This window comes from Chamaea fasciata, unplaced genomic scaffold, assembly GCF_029207755.1.
Source record: "Chamaea fasciata isolate MVZ Bird 193981 ecotype frontalis unplaced genomic scaffold, bChaFas1.0.hap1 SCAF_18, whole genome shotgun sequence".
In the NCBI taxonomy this organism is placed as follows: domain Eukaryota; kingdom Metazoa; phylum Chordata; class Aves; order Passeriformes; family Sylviidae; genus Chamaea; species Chamaea fasciata.
Genome location: NW_027094103.1, coordinates 2,676,424 through 2,686,359, shown reverse-complemented (window position 1 = coordinate 2,686,359; position 9,936 = coordinate 2,676,424). Strand labels below are relative to the sequence as shown.

The following is a 9,936-nucleotide window of genomic DNA, read 5'->3' as shown; positions in this document are numbered from 1 at the left end:
AATAGCAATATCATTTACTTTAATTTATGATATTAAAAATTTAACTTCACCAAAGATAAGGGGACTCTAAATCATACTTGGCCTACCAGTCTCCAACCTACAAATTCTATATTCCTGTGAATTCTAGGAAGGAATGTACCTCAAGGGAGAACATGCAACTCAATCTCACACTGAAATGTTCCTCATGCTGAAACAGCTGAGTTGCTGTTGGGAGAGAAGCTTTAACCTAAATAGAGGGAAACTTTTACAGGGATGTGTCAAATCAGCACATTTTCTTCATTACTGTGTTCATAGCACTTCCCAGCCAGTGCCTGTAAATACAAACTCCGCTATACCTCCCACCAAGGCACCCACGCTGCAATTTGGGGTTATTAACTTCAGTTGCTGGTTATTCATGACAAGTCAAACATCCTGCACAGTGATGGGCTGCAAAGCTGAGTTTAGTGTGTTTGAAGGGAGCTCAGACTCTGAAAGCTTGTGTGCACGTGAGTTCTTGTAACCTAAGAAGGCAAAGCTATTTCCTACCACAATGTGCTGGTTTTGGCTGGGGTAGAGTTCATTTTCTTCAAGGTGGCTAGTACAGGCTATATTTGGGTTTGTGCTGAACACAGTGAAGAAAACTCTAGCCCATTTAAGCCATGACACACATTTAAACAAACATCTGCTTCTCACTCGAATGAGAAGCTTCAATTATAGATCTGGGCAGTAAGGCACAGGTTTAAAAGACCCACAACCCCCCCGCTCACACTTATGCTTCCTGCACTGTGCGTGCTTGGTCCCAGAGCTTAAAAATTATGCGTGCTTATTCTCCCGCCCCAAAATAATTGATTTTTTCATCAGTCCCAGATGCAGGCCCTGGGCCGGGGCCGTTGCCGCCCTCCCGCCCTCAGACGGGCAGCGAGGCTGGGGAAGGGCCTGGAGCACCAGAGTGACGAGGAGCGGCTGAGGGAGCTGAGGGGGGGTTCGGCCTGGAGAAAAGGAGGCTCGGGGGGGACCTTCTGTCCCTCCACAACTCCCCGGCAGGAGGATGCCGCCCTGAGGGGTCGGGGTCTGCCCCCGGCAACAAGGGACAGGATGAGAGGAAAGGGCCCCAAGCTGTGCCAGGGGAGGTTCAGGTTGGACACGAGTAATTTCTCCACAGAAGGGCTAATCAGACTTCGGAACGGGCTGCCCTGGGAGGTGATGGAGTCACCGTGCCGGGAGGCGCTTAAGGGCAGACTGAACGTGGCGCTGAGTTCACCGCCATGTTCTAGATGACCCGATGGTGTTGGGTCACAGTTTGGGCTCGACCACCTGAGAGTCTTTCCCTCGCAACCGGCAGCCGGCATCCCGCCGTTCTGAGCTTCAGGTGCGGACAGCCCGGCGCTGAGGGAGGGGCCGCCCCGCGCAGGCGCCGCCCGTGCCCGCGCCCCGCCCTTTCCCCTCACGGCCCCCGGGGCGGGGCGGGCCCGCGGGGGGCGCGTGCGCGGTGCCGCCAGGGGGCGGGGCGGAGGCGGGCGGAGGGGGTCCCTGCCGTGCGCGCGCCCCTCCGCGCCCCCCTCCCGCCGGCCCGGCCCGCGCGGCGCCCCCGGAGCCGGGGCTGCGGAGCAGCGGCAAGGAGGCGGCGGCTGCCCCGGTAAGCGCCGAGCGCCGGCGGGCGCAGCCCGGCCACGACCCCCGCCCGCCCGCCGGGGGGTCGCCCGCGGCCGCGCAGGCTCCGGCGGGGCCTGTGTCCCGCGCCCCGGCCGCAGCGCCTCACGGCCGCGGGAAGCCCCGGGCTCGGCCCCTCCTCACCGCCGCCCCCCGAGGGCTGTCACCCCGCGGCCGTGACGCCGCCCCGCGCCCGCCTCGGGTCCCCCCGCACCCTGCGGCCGCCCTGCCGCGTCCTCCCTGTCACCCGTGTCGCGATGAGCCTGCGGGAGCGCCGCGGGGCAGGCGCCGAGGGAGCGGGGCGGCCGCCGCTGCCGGCCGGCGGGGAGGCGCGCGTCGGCCCGCGATCGCATCCCGCGGGGGAATCATCGGCTTCGCGCTGCTGCCTGGGGTCTGTCAGAGGGATGGTGGGTGCGTGTGGGGCTCCCTGAGGAGAAACGCCTAGTGCCCGCGTTCAGCAGCTTTCTAGCTGGGTTTTGGAGTGTTTGGGAGCACCTTTGTTTGAATTCTGGTCTCGTGGTTCTCTGGAGCGCGGTTTTCCTGCCTTTTTAGAGCTGAAAGGGTCTCTGAGTTCCAGTTTTGTGCCTGCTCTCTGCTATCCTGTGCCTCACACTATTTTAGTTTCCAAGTCTGTCATGACCTGATATTACCAGGGATGTAAGAAGGCAAGTTCCTGTAGCTGGGACAAACCCAGTCACCAGCCTGTTCTGAGAGGTTCTGTACGCTGTGTCTTTAGAGAGAAAACCAATGCAGTGCTGTGCTGATGCTCAGCAAACTGCAGCCTCCTCTCCACAACAGCATCCTCACTGTCTGTGATTGCATGAAGTGTCTTTCTGTGCTGGGATCTGGGAAGCACCGTTCTCTTGTAGCAGAAAATGTGTCCTGTAAGTGGTTCTGCTGGGTGAAAAAAGCTCTAAGGAGCCATGGGTTCCCTTGAAGGGCATAGTCTGTGCAAGCTCTGCTCACCCCAAAAGCAAACATAAACCTTCTGGAGCTGCTTCCTGCTTCATTAATGGTGTGGACTTTGGCTGCTGGAAGGCAAATTAAAGCCAGTGACTGCTTTTAACACTGTGGATCACCATATAGTGCTGCAGTAGCTCAGAAGAAGAGAAGCAGTTTTTTCCCCGTCTCCAGCCTAGTTGAGTGTTCTTAGGTAGTTGCTAACAAAAATGAAAAGAGAAGGTCATTGTAAATAGTCTGAGATTAAAACTGGGAAACTGAGACGGGAGTAGTCTCATGTTTCTTGTAACACTGCCACTTCACTTTCAGCTAATGGAAAAACCAGATTCCAGGCTGGTAAACTAGGTGAAGTGAGGAAAAGAGCCCTTGATTTCTCAGATGTTGTTTTGTATGGCTGAAGATACATGTGTTTTTCTTTCTTTTTTGAATACAATGCATAATTAGGAATAAAACGTCTCAAATCTTTTTGATGTGTTTTTCTGTTTCTGTCAACTAAAGGCCCATCTCGTTAGATAATGCAGCCCACATTTTCTCATTTTATCTGCTCAAGCCAGGTGTTGACACGTGTTTTAGTGTGATCATGGGTAAAGATCTTGTCTCTTCGATTGTATGAGTGTTTTTTATATTAAAGTCTGATGATAGTGGAACATCACTGTGGGAAAACACCTGTGCAGGGATTTCCAGCTGTCACGGACTGTTACCTTCTATCGTGATTTGCAGCTCTGGGGTATTTTCCCTTTCCCTCTGTGCTCTAGGTTGGTGTGATCTCTGTGGCCTCCAGGCATCTGCCAAAGGTGTCTTCTGCATCAGGCTGGGTCTAAGGGTTCCCTCCATGTGTGTCCATAGTGGTAAATCAAGGACAGCTTGGGTGTTGGGCTGAGGTCTGGCACGTGCTTGGCCACATCCTTGTCAGCATGGGCATTGGCATGGCTTGCTTGGGCCAGCTGGCATTTTCCTGAGCCATGCCTGGACATCATTTAAAGGTGGCAAATGCCAGGTCTAATACTTCTTGAGTTTTAGAAGTTTCTGTAATAAATCTGATGTACAGTCAACGTTTTATGCATTAATAGAAATGTACTTAGAAGTAACATTTTGAAGTCAAATTTGTGCCATTTTTGCTTTACTATTGGTATGAAAGAAGAAAAGAGATTCTCAGTAGGTGGAGGCTATGGAAACTCCTTAAGAGATTTTTCACTAACGTAATTCAGAAGCTCTTTTTTGACCTTGTGATGTTGGAGCCTGTCTTGTCAACAAGGATCCAGTCCTAGCAGTGTGTAATGCTATTAATGGGACTGAATCACTATTGCTCATTGGGAAAAACAGCATAAGAAACGTTAGTTAGGCTTGTACTTCCTGGCTAAAAAAAGTCTCCCCATTTAGTCTTATTTTTGGTCTTTATACTGAAAAAGGGAGAAAGAGCAAGTGTTGGAAGCTGATTTATGTACATTAGGGGAGCCTTACGTGACTCGTTACAAGGAACATATTACTTGTTTCTTTTGAGCTTATTCCAGTTGAAATGATCGGAGAAGGCACCATTTGGAGCACTTAGCAGTAGTGTAGCCTGGAAGTAATCACAGGACACTATCTTTAAATAAATTAAAAAAAAATCATTAGTAGAGTTTTCACACATACATGCATGATTTTCCTTGGGAAAGACAACTTTACTGTCCTGCATCTAGGAGGCGTAGGCACACTGTAAGCACTACAACTTTTGTTCTTCATCTTTGTAACTAAATATCTTCAGGTACTTCAGTTTTGCAAAGAACTGACACTGTGTTGCAAATCAGTGGCAGAGCATTGCAGGGAAGACTAGTACGAGAATGAATTCTGAAGTTAGGTGAAGGGAGACTCTATGAAGGGTTTCAATCCACAAGGTTTCAGTACAAAAAAAAAAATTAGAACTAGTCACTTTTTACGTATCAAGTGGTTATAAAGCCACTAAAGCAAAGTTTCAAAGGAATAAATAACAAGTTTTCACTTACTTCGAACTTGGTTTGACATTTTTGAAAGATAAATCTTACGTAAATTTTATTTTCCATCACTGTGTGCCAGAGTGGAGCCTAGGTAATGGCTGGCTGCAACTCATTGTTAGATATGCAGTTTTATTCAGGAAAAGAAACTGAGCATCTAACATGTAGAATTTGAATAATACTAAAAAAGAGTTAAGGTGGAGTTGAAGTACTCGAGTGATGCATTTGATGACATCAGTCTGAAAGTATTTGTATTTTTTAGATGCTAAAAGCATTTCCTTGGCTTTGGTCATTTGGCCAGTGTGGGATACGTGTTGTGCACAGGTACATGCAGTGAGTCATGACTTTCTGTGGGATCTGTGTTAGGGGAGGTGGGTGGAAAGCATGACCACGAGGCTGGCGTTCCTACCGCTCCCTGAAACTTTCTGTGTTCTTCTTAATGCATTTCTGTGGATGTTCTTAATTAAAAGCACACAGTGGTTTTGGCAGATGGAACCTTCTTGAAGTTTCGGCTGCAGAATTTGCTTGCTGTGTGAGGGTTGGCATTGGAGAGGCTTCTTCAATGTATTTCACTGCTAGAATGTTGGCTGTCTTTGTATGGACAGGTCTTCAGTGACATGGGCAGGTTTATTATAATGATCTGCTAGAGTTTCTCTTTCTCTGTTTAGCCATAGGATTTTTAATGTTTTTTTTCTTTTTACTGAATTGCCAGGTTATACTGAGCTAAAATTTTCTTTTATTTAGCAAAGTAAATGACACTGAGGGTTGGTAATGGGTGTGCATTTAAAGTAGCATCTGCTGTGCAGTGTCTTTTCAGACAGTGGTCTTGCCTGTTTCAATTTGCTCGACCCTAACAAGTCACCAGCGCTTTAAATGGTTAATGGCAAATATTTCCTTCAGGTCCCTGAAGGAATATAGGCTTTACTGGAAGAGAAAAGGAAAATTAAAGCTGCTTTTATAGACATGATTCCTTCCACTACTCTGAGTAACTGTGTACACTTGAAGTTTTCTTTTTGTTTTTATTTCTTTTTGTGACAAAACAAACCAAACAAAAAAAAACTGCCTTCTTTCCTTTCAGTGGCAGAATCATGCAAAGCTACTTTGAATCTGCACTTGCTTATATAAGATGGACAATTAATGTCTCTTTTGAAAATTATGAACTTCTTAAATACATACACTTGCTGGTAGCTGTTGTCATCGAATTATTCTTGACATAAATATGAGATGCATCCTTGAATGTGGCAATATAATTGAATTTAACAATAGTGAGGTCATCAGGAATTAACATGTTAAAATGAAAACTTTGTGACATAAACTTTTCTCCCATTACTATTGCTGTTCTTTCTAGTTTTATACAAAACTACAGGAGAGAGTTTCCTGTAGCATGGGCATGCCTGTGACTTTGGAAAAGTTTAAAGGTGGCATCATTCTGTTTTCCAAAGGTTTTGATAGTTTGCTGGGATAGATATTACTGTAAACAATGTAAATTCTGTTTTGTGAAAACTCAGGAAACATAGCGAAGACATTTTAAAGGGTGTAGATTCAAGTGTGCAGGTGAAATTTCAGTCTACTTCGTTTCATATTCAGAACTACATTTGCTGTGTTAAAAACTTGAAATCATGCAAATACTTGTTACAAAAACTTCTTGACAGTTTCCTGAAAATCTTTCTGATAATACACACACCTGTAAAAAATAAATGGTGTTTGTCTACAGAAGAAAATTAGATCTATCAGTTATGGACATTAATGCTGTAATGTAAAGGATATTTGAGGGAAAAGAAAAAGACTTCAGTGTAGCCTTTTTTAATAGAAAGACTGCATTTTTCTGGAGGAAAAACTATTCTGAGGCCACACATCAGAGGCTTGCCAGGAAACCTGGAGATACAGGAGCTTTTCAAAGAAATACCTGCAAAGTGTTTCACAGTGGAAAGTGCCCTTAGCATTCCATGGAGATATCAGCACATCAGCAGCTCCATCAGCTGGGGATGCTGTACTGGGCTTTCAGTGCTTTCCCAGCCTTTGTCCCATGTAAAATCCTGCATTGCTCCAACAAGCAAACTGTCCCAGGGAATGGTGACTCCATAAACTGCCTGGTGATTCACCCTTTTCTGGAAGGCTTGGAATTAAGTTTGGAAGAGAAACAGTCTTGCCCTTTTTCCCTGGGGAAATAAAAAAATTACCCGTTGAGGGAAACCTCTCCATCCTGTCACAAGGACTTTTCTTCCATATGACTCAAGTTTTTATGTCCTTGTGCTTCCACACTGGGGCTGGTAACTGCTCCTCCCTTAGTGATACCAGAGTATTTAGGAAGGATTTGCATGTGGCTCTGTCTGCCAAGCCTGAAGGACTTTAAACTGTATAATGAGTGTGTTGGTGACAGGTCTTGGAGGTGAGGAAAGATGTGGGCCACTGCACAGGATTGAAATCCCTTGATAGCCAGGCTTCAGACCCCTCAGTGCCCTGTTTTGTCATGTGGTGACAGTGTAAAAATGACACGGTTCATCTGTGCCCTGGAACAGTGTGGCTTGGAAATGTTGGTGGTTTGGTGGCAGTAAGAAGTTCATTTAAAGCAGGGCTGTTGCTGAGCGGCCAATAGCCTGAAACTGAATTAAAACAAATCTGGGACTACACCATCTCTGAAAGGATGAGACTTCCTCCTTGTTCCCAGTTCCCAGTCCCGCTGCTTCCTTTGCATAGTATCTAGCAATTACAAGGTGAGTCACATCAGTCCTGATCTGTCTGAAAGACCAAGTCATCAGAAATGAGCTGTGATCTCTAGAATGGAGAAAAGTGAGAGGACTGAGGAAGGGGTGGGACTGCCTCTTTAGGTGGCAGGGTACAATTAAATTATTTCCATGACTAACTTAAGCAGTCCCCAGCAGGCACTTCCCTCCCTCAGCCTTAGCAAGATTGACTTGTGCATGAGCCATTCCCAGCTGGGCCATTCTGTTGGTGCATCTGAGACCAGGATGGTCCTTCTGGGCTTGGGAATCCCAGAGCTGTAAACACCTGGGGCCTGGGAAGGTCCTCAGGTGATACATCTCATTATTGCTTCTTCTGTTCTCTGGGACTTTTTTTGTTGCAATGCCTTCAAGAATGTTGTCAGACCAGGCTGGTGGTGAAGTGGACATTGTGAGCACCCAGTCACCTTGCAGCCTTTAGAAAGTCCTCAAGCTGAGAATTAACCAGCTGCTGGTAAGAACAGATCTATCATCATAACCATCCCGGTATCAGGACTTGGAGGGTTTGGATTTTGCATGAACTGAAGGTCTGGTGGAGTGTTTTGGATGAGGATGAGACCTAGTCAAAGTTAATCACTTCTCTTACAGGTTTTACCTGTATCACACGTGTGCTGGGAGCCACTGGTGTGCCTGTGGAATGGCCCATTGCATGGCCTTTCTCCGTCCCCCTTCCTGTCGTGGGCACCTGGCTGCTGCCTGCCTTACTCCTCCCTGGGAGCCTGATGCCGCAGAAGCCTTTGCTGAGGTTGTTGATAGCCGAGTTCAGCTGACTGAATTTACCATGGACCAAAGGGAGGAGGTCACCCCTGGTCACCTGCTCAAGGCAGCACTTTTGGGAGCAGCCGTGCCGGAGAGAGAACATTGCAGTGAAATGTACACTGAGCAAGTCAGTCTGAAAGGGAAGGAAGCTGTTGTGTTGGTTGTACACCTTTTGTTGTGCTCTTCTACCAACTCCCCTGGTTTTAAAAATGACATGGCTGGTTTTGAAAGTACTGCCAGGAGAACTTCCACGTGTGTGTTTGTCAGTAGGACTCAGGTCTGTAGGAATCACAGCAATTAGCAGTGTAAGCATTCCACCAGTGGACTTTGCTATGTGAGGAATACAGTATATGCTTAAGGTTATAGGACACTAAATACACCTTTCGCTGGAAGGTTGCTGATTTTTGGAATAACTTATTTTAGAGCATGCTTGGAATAACAGGTAAGAGCACTTCCAGTGAATGGAGTTAGCTGATCAAGCATCACTTTTTAGATTACTGGGGTTTTGTACTTAAAGCCGGGCAGTCCTATGGCTGGGCAAATTAGTGTGTTCATTTTTATATTTTCGTGGAAAACAAGTTTTGCTGTAGGAGTTGGCTCTGTTATTTAGCTAATATTAACCCTAGGGTTTTACAGGGAAGATTGACACGTCTGCAGTTTGTTCAAGCATGTAAAACCTGACATAGAAGTGTAATTGCTACCCAGGAAATAGGTGTATGCTGCCTCATCTCTTAGTGTGTGGCTTAAAATTGGGATGCAACTGTGAAATTTCCCAAAAGGAGTGAAAAATGACAATGTAACCAAATTACCTGTATTTGCAACACCAAGGAAACAAACCCTACTGTAGTAATGTGGATGGTATTTTGATCTGGACTGTGAGCAGCTGTAGTTAATGGGAGTGCTAAGGGTGCTGAGCTGACCTGGAATGTTTTTTAATCAGCTCAACGATGGATACCAGTAAGGTATGGATTTACCTCGTCTGTTATTCTGTTTTTCAAAGCAATAATTAAAAAAAAGTCTTCTGAAGCTGCAGTCAGTGTAGGAGCTCAGGAGACCAAGTTATGGACAGTGTTGCCCTTCTCTGTGGAACAGTTCCCCCATGCTAGTTGATGAACAGTTGTTCTTTGTTTCCTTGGCCGTGGTTTGAAATAGGAGTTGTTTGAAATAGGAGCTTGAAAACCAGGCTACATAATTTTAATTTTGTTATGAAAAGGCTTTTAGAGCACAGTTTGTGAGTTCAGGAGTTCTGTAAATGTTCCTGTCACTTGTCTGGAATGTTAAGTATTGCAACGGTTACACATCGCTCGCAGCAGCTACAGCTCTGAAGTTTTCTCCAAAGAAGGAGTAGAGGAATTGAGGTGTGTAACAGCCAATTCTTGCCCAAAGCTCTGGTCTTTCCTCCCTTCTGTTTGAAAGAGAAGTAGCAATAGCAAACGTAGCTTGAAAACAGCAGATGGATAGCATAACTTCTATGCAGAATTCTTATTTTTGTAATCCCACAACTTGTAGTGGAAAACTGTAAAGGCTCTTCAGAATTTTTAAGACAGAAAGTAATAGAAAGGTCTTTTCTCTCGAAATGACTCCTTGCAGCCATTGTTCCAGGAGTGCAGCGCCGTGTGCTCCATCTGTATTGCTCTGCAATGCACAGCTGGGTATTTTCCTCGCAGCACAAGAGCTGCCCACACTGGGTCCAGCCCACCTGGAGCTCCAGCCCACCTGCAGCCATGGGCAGATGCCTTAGGAAAAAACCCAAACCCAAGATCTTCCCTCCTGCCCTGACTGCGTTCCCACCTTGCAATTAGTTTTGGCTCAGAGGGGTTTCTGAGCCCTTTGTGCTCAGATATTTAACAGCCATTAGGAAATTTCTGTACCTTGTG

The 9,936-nt window shown here is 46.5% G+C and overlaps 1 protein-coding gene across 1 annotated transcript in view; it reads left to right on the top strand.

Annotated features, from left to right (window-relative positions):
- Window positions 1-1,530: 1,530 nt before the first annotated feature.
- SPECC1L (sperm antigen with calponin homology and coiled-coil domains 1 like) overlaps window positions 1,531-9,936 on the top strand; it is a 62,685-nt gene continuing 54,279 nt past the window's right edge. Inside the window, exon 1 of the mRNA XM_066199405.1 lies at window positions 1,531-1,615. The gene's annotated coding sequence lies outside the window, so the exon portion shown is untranslated. The remainder of the gene's footprint in view (window positions 1,616-9,936) is intronic.